The sequence below is a fragment of the Rhinolophus sinicus genome, chromosome 15 (assembly GCF_057876585.1).
Source record: "Rhinolophus sinicus isolate RSI-liver-muscle chromosome 15, RSI-T2T, whole genome shotgun sequence".
Classification (NCBI taxonomy): domain Eukaryota; kingdom Metazoa; phylum Chordata; class Mammalia; order Chiroptera; family Rhinolophidae; genus Rhinolophus; species Rhinolophus sinicus.
In genome coordinates, this window is record NC_142515.1 from 118,454,631 (window position 1) to 118,473,526 (window position 18,896).

The following is an 18,896-nucleotide window of genomic DNA, read 5'->3' on the forward strand; positions in this document are numbered from 1 at the left end:
GCTTCCAAGATAAACTTTGAGTTAGTGGCTATTAGTTTATTTGTTCAAATGGAAATGCAACAATTGAGGACAAATGCATAAAATGACATGAAGACCCTTTGGCACGAAAAGATGGAGGACTGACTTGGTGAGAGGTACTCTAAGGAACCCTTCACCTGGACATTCCAACTGGAGGATAGGAATACAACGTAAATGACCATTATTTATTATGTCACCTTTACTTGTAGTTAACATACAAAACGTCACCTCAACTTTACAGAAAATTCACGTGAAAGCTGATGTGACCTTCAAATGAGTTTCTTTCTTGGTAGTACTACAGGTTGCAAAATTCCTAGATGGTAACTTGAATTGAAAAAAAAAAAAATCAAGGAAGCATTCTGCTCTTTGTAGAAATAACTGCAAACTTATGAGATGTGACAATAAAAATCCCTAGATTTAAGTATAATTTTACTCCAAACTACCAATTAAATATATAATTATGTGATCACATATGTAAATCTGATCTCCCTTTACTTGCAGTGCCCCTAGTTCAAACACAAAGGGTATTTTTAGTTCTTGTTTTTCCTTTTTACCAAGCTTGATCAGTGAACAAGAAAGTCTCATCAATCATCTACTTGTTGGAAAGCATGGAGCTTTTGAACCACACAGTTCATTTCAGAATTAGAAATGCCCCCACTTAGGAATCCACATCAAGACTTTCAGGAGTCAGTTGTCACTAGATTTGTAGGTATGACATATGTCTTTGGGCAAAAGCAGCTAAGAAATGTTCCTTGAGATGGTGTGGGTGTGGAAAGCAATAAAAATGGCATTTCTATTTTTTAACAAGTGAATTCCAATTCATATGTGCTAGAAAGCTATATAGCTATTTCTCACTTAAAGTATTCCTCCTAAAATATTTGCCAAACAAAATTGTTTTAAAAGCAAATCACATTTTCTTATTGACATATTTTAAAGATCCATCCTCACGGGATACTTTTGGTGACAGAAAAATATTTTATTACTACCAATAATAATCACTAACATTTATTGAGGGCTTACTATTAGCCAGACATTTTCTAAGATCTTTACACAATTTCCTCATTCCCACAGTGATAAGAGATATTGTCCCAATTTCCTGACAAGGAATCTAAGGAAAAAAGAGCAGCCTACTGTCCTATGGTTTGGCTGGAGGAAGGCGGAACTCACGCCCCAACCCTGAGTTACCCTTTACCCCCTGTGCTGCCTACAACACAGGCCCAGGTTCACTGGGAGGAGAGGGGAAGTTTCATACTCTGTCCAGTGCTGAGATAAAATCTGCTGTAAATTGGATCATGGAGCGTGGGGTCTCCATCCTCACCTATGATATATTGGCCCTACTGTTTCTCTTGGCTTTCAACCCGCTCGTGGTGGATGGTTGGGAAATGTTAATTGCGTGATATAGATTCACTCACTCATATGGGAATGAGTTAACTTGCTCCCTCCCTCAGGGTACTTACAGAATAGGTAGTTTAATTGAATTGAATGCCGATATTATAGTTGCACAAGTGCTACTGAGAAATAGTCTCAGAAACCAGACAAATGGAGATTTGTAAAACGTGTTTTATTGATGACAAAGCTGGATTGAAGAGTAAGGCTTCATTGTGGCCACAGCCAGACTCTCTGTCGCTTCTCCCTACATCTACACTTTGTACACCTCACCTAAGGGAAGGCGGGCTTTGCAGACATACATACATGTACACACACATAGGCTATACATACTGAGCAACACAGGTGCATGCACTGTATCTACTGCGTCCCTTCATTGGAACAAAGTGAGAGCTAAGTCTTTAGACCTGGCCCTACAGCAGATGACCTCTGACCCCCTTGTGATTGCCACCCAAGAGGCAGGAGGTGAGCACAACACCTCTCCCCATCCTCAGACAGGGAGATGCAAAAAGAAAGAGGGAGAAAAGCTGAGTTTCTCACAGTCAGTCCTTCCAACTCCACCAAGCACAGAAGGGACTAATTGGCCCCAAGGGCAGAGCAGACACGGGGAGAGAGGGGCTGCAGCTACTGCCCAGTGCTTTTAAAAGGGTGAAAGTTCCTATCATAAAGTTCACGGCTGGAACTCCAGAAGGGAGGGAGAAGGAAGACACCCTCAAATGCTAGACACTGTCTGGAATCTCGCATGCTCGGAGCCTCCTGGTAGCTGCTTCGGCGATGAGTTCTTCCTCATGTGACAGGGACACAGAACTGTCGCACGCGGGGCAGAGTTTCCTGAAGGATATATGTTCCTCAGTTTCCTCACCTGTAAAACAACAGTCTTGGGAAGGTGGCATCAATGATCCCTTTTAGCTCTAACAACCTGTGACACCTTCCAGGTACTCATTCCATACTGTAGCTAGTTTGTCCTGCCGCCGAGATCTGGCCAGCTCCCCTTTCACACCCAGGTGTTTACCCCACTCATATCGTGCCCCTCGCAATCAGACCTAACTGAGAGTAAGCAAGGACAGTGGAGCCGCGGCCAGAGCAGGAAAGCTGCCTGCTCCTCAGCCTTCAGCTCTGTGCTAACAGGGGGCAGGAGTGGGTGTCTCCTCAGTGACCCAAGCACTCTGGGAACCGTGGCCCCTGCACGTTTACACACAGGCTGAGACAGTAGAGCTTGTCTCTGGAGCTCAGACAGCTTGCATAGCAGGAAGAGGCAGCTTTGTTTTTCTACAGACACTTCTCAGAGCGACTGAAACAGCAGCTGGATAAATATAGAAGGATGACGCATTAACTCTGAGTGGATGTGCATGCATGAGCGTGTACGCACAAACAAGCCTGCAAGCTGTAGACTGCCACGTGGCCCTCAGCCTCCAGGAATTAACACTGAGGTTCCCAGAGCCAGAAAATCTGAACAGAATGTGGTGTCATCAGAGAAGCCTGGCAGGAGAGGGATGAGGCTGTGAGCACAGTCATGCCCTGGGCTCCTTGGAGCTTTCTCAGAGGTCGCCCTCTGGTCGGCCCTGGCTATATATAGCCCTGCTTACTGCAGTGCACATGCGATCTTTCTGAATGAAATACCAAAAATCCTTCCAGGCTCTGTGAAAGCATCAGCTAAGTGGCATTTGAAAGTCCTAGAAAAGGAGTAGGGGAAACAGAGCAGGTGTTTTGCTCATTGTGAACGCAAACGCTGATTTGGAAGGTTTCAAGGTAGGGAACATGCGCCAAGCTCAGTACTGCCAATTTTTAATTACCAGCACAATTAGCAGCCTGGCTGAACAACAAGCCTGTTTTGTCAAGGTCTGTTTAAGAACCAGCAAATTGCAGCAATAGCACCAGACAGAGTGATCATATCCCACTCTCTAAAATCAATGCTCTGCTTACACAGTCCTGGGCTTGTAGCAATCCCCTGCCACCAGCAAATATCAGACACCTTCTTCTTGACCCTGACTAAATTGGCATAAGGTCAGGGATCATGTCTCTATAAGGCCATCTGCCCTGAGGTTGATCAATTCCTATTAAGTGAACTATATTATATTAAGTCAATGTGATACACATCAATAGTAACTTCTTGGGATAAAAAAAGTCTTCTTTCCTCTTATTAGCATCCCTAGTCATGACTGTCATTTGAAATAGTTTTGAACTATTTAACGGAAAGGCATATAGCCCTAAACAGTTACAAAGTGGCATCTCCTTGGGGACAGGATGTCTGTGGGAGACCCAGTGTCAGGTATCCAGCAGGCCTTGGATGCTTTGGCATGGGTCCCCTTGGTTTAATGTGTTACTCCAATCAGGCCTAAGAGACTCAGACAGGTCTAGAATTCTCCTTTGGGGTGTGTGAGCTCCCTGAAGATCAAGAGGGGCCCTGAAACAACAGCAGAGGGCTTTGCCTCTGGGATTGAGTCAGAGAAGCAGAAACTGTGGGCTTTGATCAGCTCCTGCTCAGCTTTCATTGAGCCTGCAGCAGCTTCATTCCTGAGTCAGACAGGTGGTTGCTGCTTCTTCTCCAGAGCTAACCTTAGGCGGTTATGGTGGAAGGAATCTCAGACTCCTCAAGAGAGACCAGGCAGCTCCCCACCGACGCCACAATTCTGCTGTCAGCTACTCGACAGTAGGACACGCAGTGGACTGAGTAGTGTTAATTGCAGTCACTGCGAAAATCGTGCCTCCAAATGTTGCCTTACTTGATGCTTAATTCCATTATAAATCAATTTACAAGAGACAGGCTTTGCTTTTCTTTGAGAGTCATCTGCAAATACGATACAAGGAAATGCCGACCATTCCCCACTCTTCCTCTCCTGATACCTACAATGTACAAACATTTCTTAGGTTTCCTTACCAACTAGCTTCCAGTTAGGTTAGGCCAGAGGGAGGCCCTAGCAGGAAGCCAGAGGGCAGGGGAAGGGGAGGAGATGCGGTATTTCCACCCCTCTCAGTCTCGTGGCATCTCTTACTGTGCCCGTGTTTCCTCTGTGGTCCCAGCCCCTGCCAGGCAGCTCAACCATGGCGTCAGTGTCCTCCCAGGGTCCAGGCTCTTGTCCCTTAGTGTCTCCAGCTCTAGCTGTTACGAATCTCTGCGTCCGCGTCTCCTGTTGGTGCTTCGGCGCCTCCGACCTATTTGTAGTGAGTTCCCCTATGAATTCTCTTTAGTGAACTACCTGACTTAGGCTCTGTTTTCTTATCTCCACACTGACTTATTCAGGTTAGCATATAAACATATCGTAAGAGAGATTAATGATTTCCGCCCCCTGCAAGACCTACCCTAGCAAGGAAGTTCTAGAGAGTTCAAGAAAAAAGGACTCAAGGGGAAGAAAAGGTGAGGAATTTTCCCCCTGGTCTTGTCTATCCTACAAAAGACCCCTCTGACTCTAGTGTGGTGTGGGGAAGCCATAGCCCAGCAGCTACCTGCTGCCATCCTGACTTGTGACTCCCAGGCTTTATACCAGCTGAAAGCTTTGCTGGCACCCATGATGCATGAGCTCCCGACTGCAGACTTGCACCTATCCCTTGCCTCCCCTGGTACAGCGGCTCTCCTACTCGCCTCTCTGTCTAGATGACTGTTCCTCCTTTGCCCTCCTTCTTAGAGCCTGAAATCGGAGTGCTCTGTGCTGTGACATGTCCTTCAGCAAGTTACAGATGCAACCTGAGCTTTCATGCTCTTGCTCTCTTCTGTTTCTTTTTGCCAGAGAGCCTATAGTTTTCATTACATGTGCTTTCCTATTTGACCAACAGAAGTTTAGAGTCAATAGAGCTATGAGACCACCTCCACTATTTCTTTTGCTGCCTGTTCCTACCCTTCCCTCAGCTCCAGCCCCTCACCCCCTGCTATTATAACATTTAGCATTGCTCTAGCGTGTTCAACAAATATTGATATGCTGCCTAAACAAATTCCCTCAGCTAAGAAGATAGGCTTATATCTGTTTGTCAGGACAGCATGCTTTCGGTGGGAGCAAGGCTGGTCTGACACACTTCAGATCCATTCTGGGTGTAAAAGACCCTCCCCAGGAGAACGCGGTCTCCAGGCGTGAGGTTTGCTCAGTCGTTATTTTTATGTCTCCTTGGGCCTTGTGTGTTTAAACTACATTCGCAATGCAGTTGTTTGTCTTCCAGCCCAAACCTCCTGAAGGGGGTTCTTGCTGATGGCATCTGTGGCAGAGACAAGCTCATGCCTGAAGAGATAAATTATTTATGGTGAATGGTGCCCTAATGGATTGTGTGATCAATAATGCTTATAATAGTAGCGCGAGGACAGATCACAGAAGGGTAGAACGCATGTCTACATCATTCTGAGAAGACGGGGTCCACCCGATGCAAGAACAGAAAAGGGTTACTCATGACACCAACCTCAAAATGATTCCGGGTGAGGAGGAAAGTGCAGCATTTTTTTTTTTTTTAACTTAAAGGGACAGATCAGCTTTTATTCATGGAGAAATTCCAAAATGCCCCCAACATTATCCGTTTACCGAAGACCAACCCTACTGCTCTAATCTATCCAAGAGTGACCTATGATTCTGACTTTTCCCAGAAGCTCTGCCGGGAACACACTGAATTTCTCCCTGTGTGTTAGTATATGATGGGCCTGCAAGTAATGAAGACATTAGTATCTGTTGCTTAGAGTGCTAATTGCTTCACTGTAACACTTAGCTCCAGTTCCTAGGCAACCTCCAATCTCTCAACAGGCCTCTGTGCAGACATATGATCCCAAGTTTAAACTTTCTCAGGACTCTGCTCTCTTTTGCTTGCTGGAAAGCTCCACTGGGATCTCCGACTGGAATTTCAAATTCAACACATCCAGAATCAGGGGTGTTATCTCCATAACTTTCCCCTACCTCTTACCTGCAACCTCATTGCCCTTTCCCCCCGACACACACACACACACACACACACAGAAAAATCCCCGTTTTCCCTCTTTATCTACTGTCATCCAACATCCTGTGGTTTGCCATGCTGCAGTGCCATACTCTTTCCTTACAAAGCCCAGCTCACATGTCACCGCCTTCCTTAGGCCTCCTCCCCGCCATGGAACTTGGGTTTTCTCACAGCGCTCATCAGCATAGCTGATGTTATGGGTTTGGTACAGGTGTCATTTAACAAACTACGCAATTAGTTCCTTTCAGCGATGGGCCATGTCTTAATCCTCTTTGAATGTCCCGAAGAGACTAATACAACACTATGGTAGACGGACAATTAGAATTTGTTGAATAAATGATGGAATGAATAGGTCTACAAGCAGACTATGGACGTGGCACAGGCAATGTTTTTCTTCATCGAATACACTCCGAAAGTGTGCCGCAGAGAAGAGTGGGAAGGGATTACGCCCCATCAGAGAAATTCTAGGTGAAAGTTCTGCAAACTGTTTTACTGGACCAAGCTTCCCCTTTCCTGATTCTCCTAGGTATTTCACAAAGACAGTAAGAGCTCCTGGTATTATTCCCATAGGTCTGAATTCAGGAACTGAGGAGGCATCCAATAGAAAGAAGAGAGGAATCTGGGCTCCTCTGGGCTGGTTTGGGTGTGGACAAGGTATACTACACATTCCAGAAGTTTCTAAAGGAAAGAAACAGGTCGTCATCACAAGGACACGCCCTGAAAAGTACGGAGAGTCACCAGTCAGTCAGTGGCTTCTCTAGTCATTCATGGGCTCTAATAACCCAGCAAGGTTGGTGGCAGGGCCACAGGACTTGAGGTCTCACACCCACGCACACATAGGCTTTGTTTCAGCTTTCTGAATCCATGGGGTTGTCTTGGTAGACAAGGCGTAGAGGACAAAATTATTTCTCCCTAAAATTGGTACAAGTGCCAAGCCAGTGGTTGGACATTCAATAAATGGTCATTTCTTTTCTGCCAAGGTCTCCAACGGGTGCAATCCAAAATGCACTCCTGGTGTAACTTTCAAGATAAGGGCTCTTTGCATAATCTCTAAGGAAAGCTCTAGAAAGCGGCAGTAGTGGATTTGCAGGCACTTTCCTAGTCTAGGTTTCAGTACCCACATCACATTGAGTTCCAACATGTGTGGCAAACTCTCCCCCTGTTACTAGGCATTGTTGCATTGAGAACTTTAATTTTGTGTTTTCTCACTTAGGTGCAATTAAGTTTTCAAACATAAAATTGAGCTAATGTCATCTTTGAGTATTTCATTCACTTTTTTTCTTGTAAAGGAAACCGCCCTTGAATATATTTGGCTGTGTGATTGCAGTCAAATAAGGACACATTTAAATATTCTACTGGGTAACCGCGTCTACAATCTACTTTCATTACTGGCTTCCAACACTATACATAGATGGGAACACCTAGCTGGATAACGTCTCTAGATATTCACTTGGGTCTCTTGTGAATGACATAAGCATCACTTAGCTGATTTATTTCCCCTTCTAATCTTAGCAGATCCCCTGATTGTCATTGAGGACTATCCATGCTGGAGACACTGTTAGGATGACTTCAGAGCTAGAAATAGTATCTGGCTTATTTTTAGTGCATTTGACATATGAATGGGGAAATGAAAGCTTTTGGATAGGCAACTAACCCTTCACGGTCTTCCATTGGTTCAGTGCCATGCCAAACATCAAATTTACTAGTCTTTCAATTCCTTCAATTCTTTAAAGACAAGAAACCCTAAGTACTGTATTCCTTCAATACTTTTTGGCAACAAGATTCTCCTTTCCCGTATAACTTATCCCCTGGTCCATAGTAATCTTCAAAATAAATTATTGATGAGTATATGAAAAAAATGGAAAAAAAATGAAATGATGAAGACCCCACTGACCCTCTGTGGGCAGGAAATGCAATGCCCATGTCTCATAGTTCTGTAATCTAAAAAAACAGCTGATCTAAACCATTTACTTGAGAAATCAAAAGCATGTTCTGTGTGCTTTTGGCAATTAGGCTTCTTTTTAGAAATATAAATCCTCAGAAAAAGAGTGATTATGTCATTCCCTGCAGGTTGACAGTGTATGGGAAAGTGTGTGCTTGTGTGTGTGTGTGTGTGTGTGTGTGTGTGTGTGTGTGTGTGTGTGTAAATTCAACTATAACTGTAACTTCACAACTGAGACCCAGATTCTCATTTGATTTTCTAAGCTAGGCAGGATTGGCCAAAGATCTTACCAGAAGAAAGGTCTCAGGACCCCAAACTTCGACCAGCAGAAAATGGTGACAGAGTTCTAGGAGGCACAGAGAGAGAGTCTCTCTGAAACCAACATCTGGCACAACTGCCGTCTCTGAGGAAAGCTGTGATAACAGCTTGATCTTCTCTGATAATTAAAAGAGTTATGAGACTGTAGGTAGGACTAACGAGTTGGTTGGTTTGAATATTTGTGAAGCTTATATGTATAGAAATGTCAGAGGGAAGATACTTTCGAATTTTATGTACTCCACCCCCCACCCCTGAATCCACAGAGATGAACTGAAGATGGATTAATTTTTAGCTGGAAGGACCTAGGAAGGAAAATTCAATACCTTCCTGTCTTAGAACTTACTAGAAGTTAAAAGAAAGGAACAACAGGGTTCTTTCTACTGTACATCCCTGATCGGATACATTCATCCTCCTCATCCACAGCTTCACCTATGCCCCCATCTGAAAAGCCCAGATTAGTTCTCCATCATTCTCCGTCCCCAATTTCACTCTTGGGTGACAACTGCCTTTCTGCCTGGATCATAACAGAGGTATCGTTGCTACTTTTCTGTGATCTTGGCTTATTGTACTAATGTCCCTTCCTCAGGCCTCAGCTTTTTGAGGCACATGTAATGGAAGAAGATGTCTGCCTAAACCAACCAGCTCCTTAAGCTTGAGCCATTGATAAAAATGTCAGCACCATTAAGGAGCTGCCAGCCCTCTGTCCTGAGGTGGTGGCTCGTTCCAGAAGAAGGCTGCCTTGCCTATACACACGAGGTGTTTGAGGACAGGAAGTGAAGGCTATTTCATCTGAAAACACCAAGTGAATCCATTTCCTTAAAGCCATTTAGACGCTAAAGAGCAAAAGTAGAATTCCCACTAGCACTGTTGACATTTTCTGCCTCAGAACGATTCCCTTTCAATCAACAAAGTAAGTGCTTTACAGGGGCCTGGACGTGGTTTGAACAGCACGAGAGAGACCAAAATACCTTCCATTAGAACCCTCCCGGCACAGACAGTCCTCCATCCACACGCTCAGCACATCTTTGTTCCTTGCCCACCCCACATACCCATCAGAGCTACCCGGCTTTCTCTCCAGCGCTGCTCAGAGCCTCTGCCAACATCCAGTGGTGAGGCTGGCATTCATTAGTGCTGATACTCAAGTGCTACGCTTTCTGAGCTGGGCCTGGGCGCTGCGAGCACCTGGAGGAGGAGCCCGGCTTTCACTGCTATTGCCTCTGCTTTCTGAAGAAACCGGTATGGTGCCAGCGAGTATGCAGATAGAGGCTGTGCCTATCCATCCTCCCAAGGAGCGCACACTGAGATGAGGAAGGAGGGGGCAGGAGGAAGGAAGGGAAGTCAGATGGGAGGATCGTGTCTCTCTGACATTCCAGCTCTCTTTGTGTCTGAAACAACTCTGGGTCTTTGTTAAAAAGCTTTAGTCACTGGGGGCTTTATGCTGTCAGAAAATGTTGCTCACAAATATGGCAGTGAAGCCGTGATGCGCTCACCAAACCCGTTGCCTTTTTCTCCTGGACCCACTGCTAGATGACATTTCCCAGCCTCCTCAATTAGATGGAGCCATGTGACTGAGTTCTGGACAGTGAAAGATGACAAGAAGTGATGTGCCTCCAGAGCAGGCCCATAAACGATCCTACATGCTCTCTCGCCCCCGTGAGTGGGCTCAGTGTCACCCAGGGTGGCCGGGGAGCCATACATTAAAGGCAGAGGCGAGGTCCCCAGATGACCATGAGGAGCAACGGACGGTGAAGTGAGTGAAAAGTAACCTTCGTTGTGTTAAGGCATGGAGACTCTGGGGTTGTTGTAGCAGCTGGCTTTACTTACCCTGACTAACACAACCATCTCCTTCCACACAAGTCCCAATACAGTATGGTTGCTACTCTCTATTTTTTTTTTTTTTTTAAGTAGAAACAGTCTCCAACCTTATAGATCTAAAAAAGGCAAATGACACTGCAGTTCTAAGGGGGGCAGGGGTGTTCAAATCCTTTAGCCTTAGAATTCACTTGTTTCCAACACTGCTCAAAGTAAGTAAATTCCATGGCAAAGCTTTGATATTTTTTATTTAGTCATGCATTTGAGCTATAGTAATATTTGTTGATATAGAGTATGACCAGTATTCCATTTAGCTTCCAACTTTGAGAAATTACTGGTAGCTGAAGAGTCCTAATTTCTTGAAAGGGAAAAATGGAAAAAGAAAAGAACTGTTTGGGGGCCATTATGAACTGACTTCTTTTTTTCTTATAAATTCATATGACTCCTGAGTTGGTATTTAGCATTACCTTTATGTGTGTAAGTTTCTTGCAGATGAGGCCTATGCTTTACAACACTTTATAACTCTCACAATGGCTAGCACAGTATTTTACAATTTGATAGACAATTTAAAATAAAATCAATCTTTGTCCACCCTTTTCTTGAATCCTTTGCATCATCCCGCTATTCAGTCGTTTTGCATTTGTGGCCTCAAGCAAAGGATAACCCCAGAAATTACAAAAAAAAGAGGGGTGACTGGCTAGCTTTGGGAGGAAGGGAGGTGGAAGAAAGCCGCCAGAACTCAGGGGCTGGTGGATCTGTGAGAAACGTTCCTGCACCCCTTTCAGGTCAGCCGGGTGCCGGATTGGGGAGGAAAGGCAGATGCCCTCCTTACTCGCCTTGGTTGGCTCTGCCGAGAGATGGAAGGGGCGTGCATCCAGGTTCCCAGCCAGAGCCTGGGAAGCAACGCAATCCCACAAAATAATGCTGTTCTTCTCATGCCCCAACATGGTGTTGGAGTCATGTGAGTGGCAAAGGAATGAGGGGAGATTGTGCACAGCCTCTGGGAGATTTCCGAGGCTCAGACTGTGTGGCAGAAACAGTTAACACCTATATGGCCAGGAGGTCCTGGAAGTAGGTGAGAGAGAGCTGGATGTGTCTCATGGTCAGGAACAAGGGTGAGTCAGCAGCCACCTGGGGCACCAATAACTGAAGACCAGATGGCACGGTGGCCACCTCGGGGGAGGCCAGCATGGATGGCGAATGATCCTGAGGACCAGATGTCCCTTCCCAATACCTGGCACCGTGTAAGCCTCCAAAATGTAGGTGCAACCCGCGGAAAGGTGGGAGGGGAGAAGTTAAATTAATTGAAATTAAATTTCTGCAACCCCAGAGGAATGGAGGCTTAAAAAGAAAAAAGACCAAGAAGTATATTTTGGATGTACCTGAATATGTGGAAAGGAAGTGATATGTCATATATGCGATGCAAGAAACAGGGGTTTTATTGACTTTAAATAAAAGGCAATAGGATGTAACTAGTGTTGTGATTTCAGGAACAATGAAAACCCCACTTTCTCCCTCATTTCTGTGCTACTGTGTGAGTTTCCACCATTATAATGGTTTTTTCCCCCTTAGATTTAAGATTTTCCCCTTAAAATACACATGCTATTGAGGGATGTTAACCTTATTAGTCACTTATTCCTTAAAGTGAATCAGTTTGTCCTTTGCTTTTCTGACAGCAGGGTACAAGCCAGGCATGTTTCCTAGATAAGAGGAGGAGGGAGCACCAGAGTGAGGGATGGAGAGAAAGGAGGGCGTGGGAGGACAGCAGAGAAGGAATGAATCAAGGGACAAAATAATGCAAAAGAGAGAGGAGAGTGATACCTCTGAATACAAGCTTTGCCTACCTGGTAATTTGGGGTAAGAGCATCAGCCGTGAGGACAGAGCCAGCTCCGTGGTCTTCACAGCTCCCCCGCTTCTCCTCACGGCGTCTGCACGTTGCGTGTCTCATCTCTAAGTGCTGCGTCGTCGTCACAACGGCGGCTCCTGACAGCAGCGGCCATGTACCGTCACCACACCTCCTTCCCTCTGTGCGTCTCACAGAACCTGACAAACTTGGGGATTCATTAAGCCCAACAGGACCCCCTGCAAGGCAGGTGCCCATTAAGTCAATTCAGCACTGATAAACAGTTGTTCAGTACAGAGGTGGTGATCCTGACAGGCAGCAGAGAGGGTTCAGAGAAGGCCCAGGGCTTGGGGAGCAGTGGCTTTTGCTCGAGGAGTTAAATCAGCCTTTTGCGCCATTGATGAGGCTGCAGCAGAGACAGCAGATAAAGCCGGGGTTTGCAGTGACATGAATCTGAGAAGTTAAGCCAGGGGAGAAACAGGTAAATGCAAGCAAATCTAAGCCCTAAGTCCCACAGCAAGGCCAGTGACAGGGCGAGAGCCACAGAACGACATTATTAAGAAGGAAGAAAAACAATGCTCAGTCCTTTGTGTGCAAGGATAGTGAATTATTGGGGTTTTCTTGTCATCATGACCTTGTGATATGGAGCAGCCTCCCTTCAGACAGTCAGGGCTGACATAAGTTACGTGCTCAGATCAATAGACATTTCATAGGATGGCGAGAAACTGTGTTCTCAGATGCACAGCAGGCGACCTGCATTCCCCCCCGCCATGTCACCTGCTTTGCCTGGAGATTGGGATGTGGAAATGGGTCAGCGTCCTTCTGCAGCATCGGCGAGAGAGGCTTTTCCACAGCACTTCGGGGATGAGCCAGTCTCTGGGTTATTTTCCACTAACCCAAGCACGTGGCCATTCATTAAATCTGGAAATAAATCCTGCACAAGGCCCCAGGGGAACTGTATTTGTTTTGCATGGTTCTAATTCAGTACATCCAGCTAGAAAAGACAGTCACTCCACCCTTTCCAGTTCTGAGAAAATAAATTGTTGCTTGTTTTCAGCCTTTTTGCCTTAAGAGATTGTCCATTGCTGGTTTGGGAGCTCTGAACAGTATTTCTCAAAAAGAACATGCTTATTAAACCCATTTTGGATTTGATCCTGGTGACTATGGATGCCAGTGGGGGTCGTGCAGACCACCGCCCCCCCAGCCCCCCACCCCGCTCCGTGATGAGCCTGCCATAGTCAGATACTGATTCACACCTAGGCAGATGGAACTCCTGAGTTTGCAAAATGTACACAGAGCAGTGAGTCTGAAATTTTAATTGTATAAGAATCACCTGGGGCGCTTGTTAAAAATCCATATTCCTGGGCCTGGATCCCAAAGATGCTGATTAAACAGGTCTGTGGTGGGGAGGCAGGAATGTGCATCTTATAAGCACCTCAGGTGATTTTCCCGCAGGTGGTCTTGTGCGTGCACTTTGAGCCAAGCCCAGCCAGCGGGCCGTGCCACATGAGGACAGAGCAGTGTCTTCCCCTCCTGGGTGTCACCTTGTCTCCTCACTGTTCATGCTGACTCTCAGCCCTTGCCCTGAGGACCCTTCCTGCCTGGATTTATTCTGTCACTCCATTGCCAGATCCCACTTGGCCAGCCTGCCTCTGACCACTGACTCCTTCTGGAGAGCATGTGTCTGTGTGGCTTCAACCCCGGTGTGGCAGTATGTGGCAGATGTCATATTCACATGGGGTGGTTGTGTGCGGTGATAGTTAGGGCTTTCGTAATTTTTATTTTGCCATGGTCCAGGCCACCAAGATTACTTTTTCCTAGTACTTTACCCTTTACCTGCCAACCAAAGGTACCAGATTTATATAAGCTCCTACAAGCTCCCATCTAGTGTAAACCTACAGGGAAGGGATTGTCATTATTTCCTTATAAGCATTTTCTTCAAGAAGGAAGGAAATATACTACTAAAATCTCCCAATTATCTGCACTAATGAAGAAAGCCATGATACAGATAATCCAATTATTCTTTTTTACTTTGAAATTAATTGCATGGTTTCTTGACAGCAGATATGCTTCCTAACTGTGCCTTGTTTTTACTGGTATGTGGCTAATATTTCCTAAGCCACATGCCAGCTGATTGCATGGTGACATGGGAGCATGTGGGATGGCTGGGAGAAGTTAGGATGCAATTTGATTTCAAATTTGTTATGCTAACTATGTTTAGGCACCATGTGTAAGCTCTGAAGTCCCAGGGCCCAGACATTTGGGCACAGGAAACCTTGGACAACTCATAGGAGTCAGAATATGGGCCAGTCACTACTTCTGTGCCTCGATCAGTGAAAGGGAAACAGATGTGCTACCAGAGCTGACATGGGTGGCATCGCCATGTGTGTCTACCTACATGACAGTGGTGTCAACATCTCAGGTCATGGGGTTGGGGTGTGATGGCTTGTATGGTCCCTTCTCCCCATGAAATTCCATGATCCTTGGACCGCAAACCCATTGGTCAGATGTGGGTCCAAGGGAACAATGATTTTTAATCCTCTACTAGCCCAAGAAACAGGACGCAGCCACTGAACTTTGCTGCTGTCAAAATTTGGACTCATTTCCTCTAACTTTTTGAACAGGAGAATTCAGTCAATTGGTTAGCCAATTAACGTGTACCCAGATGAACTCTCCAGGGCCCAAGTCCCTTCCTGGCAATGGGCTGGGTAATTAGGTAATTAGACAGAGAATGACATTCATGCAAGCAGGGAACTTTTATGCTTAAGCATACGCTGAAGCAATAATGTCTTCAATCAGGAATCACTTAGTTTTCATGTTGGCATTAGGTACTTCCATGGGCGGCAACCTGAGAATTGTTTGGCAGGTACTGGCCCCACCTCAGTACCTTTCCTTGATATTGACACTGTCTTATTCTCCAGTCCATAGTTGGAGAGAGTCACTTGGAAGTTGGAGGGAGGTGGGCATTCTAAGTGGGGTCTCCTGGCCTGACACGTCTGGAATGGATGCCCGAGACTGCCATCCTCAGCGTGACTTGGTGCTGGGGAGAAACAGTGGTTCCCACACTTGCCAGTGTTACAGGTGCCTCTGGTTTTAAGTATGTTGGACCCTAAAATACTTCTCTCACATCTTCCCAACTTAACCAAAGGGGTAGGAAAGTGATGACTAAATAGAGGAAAGCTGTTAGGAGTTGGTTTCTAGGGGTCCTTACTCTAACTTTTCTGCTGCCTGGGTAACTTCTACTTTTTTCTGGAAGAGCACACTGAGGCTGGCTCTGCTTTGCTGTCCTCTTGGTGACTGTGTCCACCAATCCTGTGAATGGGGTCATTCTCCCATCACAGGGGCCGTGGGGTCATCACTCAGACCTCCTTTTAAGAGAACGTGTTGTGGGGAGCAGAGCTGCTTGGAGCCTCTGGCTCCAGTGCCGTTTTCTCCACTATGGATTCTGGACGGCTCCCAGTCAATGCGAGGGAATGGTGGGCTTACGAGACCAGTCCACTCCTGCCTAACGAGACTCACTGATGAGCACCCCACTGACCTGCGTGCTCATCAGTGAACCTTACCCGGAGCTGGATGGTGGTCCATAAACCTACTCACTCCGTCCTTCCTCTCCTGTTTCGTAGATGTCAGACCCGCATTACTCGCTAAAGACTTTTCCTGCCTACTCCTGCTTCTCTTTCATTCTTTATGGGTGTTTACTCCAATAGATACCTTGCACATCTAATCCTGTGTGGGTCTTACTGCTCAAAAGACATGGGAGACAGCAGGAGTGGTCCGAGAAAGCTGGTGGGAAGAGGTGGTTTTGCAACCAGGTTACTCACAACCTGGCTGACAAGACGACCCCTGTCCGTAGTAGGTGGGTTACAGGTGTTCCCTGGTGTCAGGTGGCAACGCAGTTGTTGAAGATTTCGTGTGAGGTTACCTCGAAAAACATTCTGGTGGGGAGACTGCCTTTGCCTGAGCAATGATTGAGACATTGGAAGGATGTGGGGGAACGTGGCCCACGAGGACAGTGACGTTGGCTTGCTGCTACTGCATTGCACTGCTGGCCTGTGGGGGAATAATGAGACATTGAGAGCAGTTAACCTACAGATGAAAGCTCAGTGTGGGAGCCAGAGGGCCTTGCTGGTAGTTTATAAAGAGGCTTTCATCTCCTGCAGTGGAAGAGCAGACACAGTTGAGGAGCAAACTCAGAATCTGAGAGTTAGGATTGCGAAGCCCCAGTGATGTTTGAATGCTCAGCTGAGGCAGCTCTTCGATGGGAAGGGAAATCCTGAGTCTGAAAAACGGGGACAGGGACATCTGGGTGGACATTCCCAAGGATTTGATTCTTTAGACCCCCCCGAAACCTTACAGCTTTCAGAGGTGCCCCTCCCCAAGTAAGAGCTAGCTTTTCCCCAATTCCTGAAGACAGCGTCGAGTCCTCTCCTCAGCAAGGTAACAGACGTCCCCTCAGGAGCTGTCCCTTGTCTTATTCCGGCTGCCAGGAGTAAAATCGCTAAGATTAAGTTTCAGCACAATCTAGCTGGGGATGTGCTGGGTTAGAAAAGGAAAGAAAGAGACGATATCCCAAAGGAGCTGCAAGAATTAGCTAGCATAAACCAGCAGGAACCCACAGAGGACCCCCAGAGTTAGATTTTAAGCATGCTTGATCAAGATGGTTGAATGTGAGACTGGGGGCAAAAAAGATGGTCAGCCAGTGGGGAGTCAGAAGAGACATGAATGGGGGAACAAGAGCGGAGGGTGCTCAACCAATGACAGTCCTCACCATTTGCTCTGTTCCCTGGGCCTGAGAAGATTTTCACATCTGGATCCCATGGACTGAAGAGGTGGCTGGCTCGCTATGCAGGATGACCCTGTGACATGTAGGGATCCGGAGGTGGCTGGATCCCAGGGCAGGATGACCCCGTGACACGTAGGGATCCGGAGGTGGCTGGATCCCAGGGCAGGGTGACCCTGTGACATGTAGGGATCCAGAGGTGGCTGGATCCCAGGGCAGGATGACCCTGTGACATGCAGGGATCCGGAGGTGGATCCCAGGGCAGGATGACCCCGTGACATGTAGGGATCCGGAGGTGGCTGGATCCCAGGGCAGGATGACCCTGTGACATGCAGGGATCTGGAGGTGGCTGGATCCCAGGGCATGATGACACTGTAACACTGTGGCAAGTCCATACCATGGTGATTCCTTCAGTTACTTCCCAAAGGGCCCTCCCTACACTGAGGAAAGGAAAATACTCAGATACCCAGGCAGTGATACCTGGAGACCTGAAGTGTTACCCTGTGAGACACCCTGTGAGAAACCCTGTTAGACACCCCATGAGACACCCCGTGAGGCACCCCGTTAGACACCCCATGAGACACCTGTTAGACACCCTGTTAGAGTCGGGGCTTACAGGACCAAGAAAGAAAGTCTTGGCTAAAGCCTGCTTCACAGTGTGCCCTCCGGGTGGTCCGTGGATGCCCCCAGTAGTCCTATCTCCAGTCCCTGAGTTTGTAATTGGAATTGCTGCACTTGGCAGTTGGTGTAACCCCCACTTTGGATCCTCGGCCTGTTAAGTAAGAGCTATCACAGTGGGGAAAACCAAAGGGGAGCCTCTGAAATTGCCCCACCCCCACCCTGTCCCCAATTAAAACAGTAAATCAAAAGCATATCATATTCCGGGGTGACAATTAGTGTCCATCGCAGACTTAAAGGATATAGGGGAGGTGGTCCCCAGCATATCTCTGTTTGATTTGCCAGTCCAGTCCCTGCAGAAACCAGGCAGATCCCTGACAATGACTATTCACCACTGCAGACTCAGCCAAATAGCAATTCTGATCAAAGCTGCTGTGCCAGACGTGATTTCATTGATGGAACTGATTAATAAACGCTCGGTACATGGTACATGTACCAGTATGGGACTAAGAAGCAATGTCATTATAATTCAATGTTGTTCTAGAGCTGTTTTTAACTCACTCACCCTCAGCCACGATATCGTCCCAGGAGGTCTGGACCGTATATGGACATTCATTGCTTCAGTACATTGTGACATCATGTTGATCAGGAAAGATGAGAAAGAGGTTGCTGTACGCTGGAGCCCTGGAGAGGACACAGACCCTCCAGAGGGTGAGACATGTGACGAGTCAGGGGACTCCCACTGCATTGAGTCCCTAGGGGTCCAGGACATCTCCTCTGTAGTAAAGGCTGTGTCTTGCGTCCTCTGTCACAAAAAGGGAGCACAACACCGGATCGGCCTCTTTGGCTGGGGCTGAGGACAGCACGTTCCACACCCAGGAATACCTTTCCGGCCTGTTTGCCAGCTGACCCAGGAGACGGCCAGCTCTCACTGGGGTAGGACTGGCCCTGCAGCAGCTCCTGGCTGTGGGCCATTGATCCAGCAGACCCTCGGGTGTTGGAAGTGTCAGTAGTATAAAAAGATACTGTGTGGAGTTTATGGCAATTCCCAGTGAGCCATAACAATTCCGGCCTCTGGGATTCTGGAGGAAGGCCATGCCATCTACAGCAAAATTATCTTTTGAGAAAGCTCTTGGCCTGTTTCTGGACATGTTTCTGACGGAATGTTACATCCTCAGCCAGCTTCACTATCCAGGCGTTTACAATATGCTTGACCCACAGTCTCAGAATCCCTAACAACATAGCACCCCACGGGGCCCCACCTCACTGT

At 46.8% G+C, this 18,896-nt stretch overlaps 1 protein-coding gene across 1 annotated transcript in view; it reads right to left on the reverse strand.

Moving 5' to 3' along the window:
• SCOC (short coiled-coil protein) overlaps nt 1-12,812 on the reverse strand; it is a 60,990-nt gene extending 48,178 nt beyond the window's left edge. Inside the window, exon 1 of the mRNA XM_074338499.2 lies at nt 12,229-12,812. The gene's annotated coding sequence lies outside the window, so the exon portion shown is untranslated. The remainder of the gene's footprint in view (nt 1-12,228) is intronic.
• Between the last annotated feature and the right edge of the window lie 6,084 nt (nt 12,813-18,896).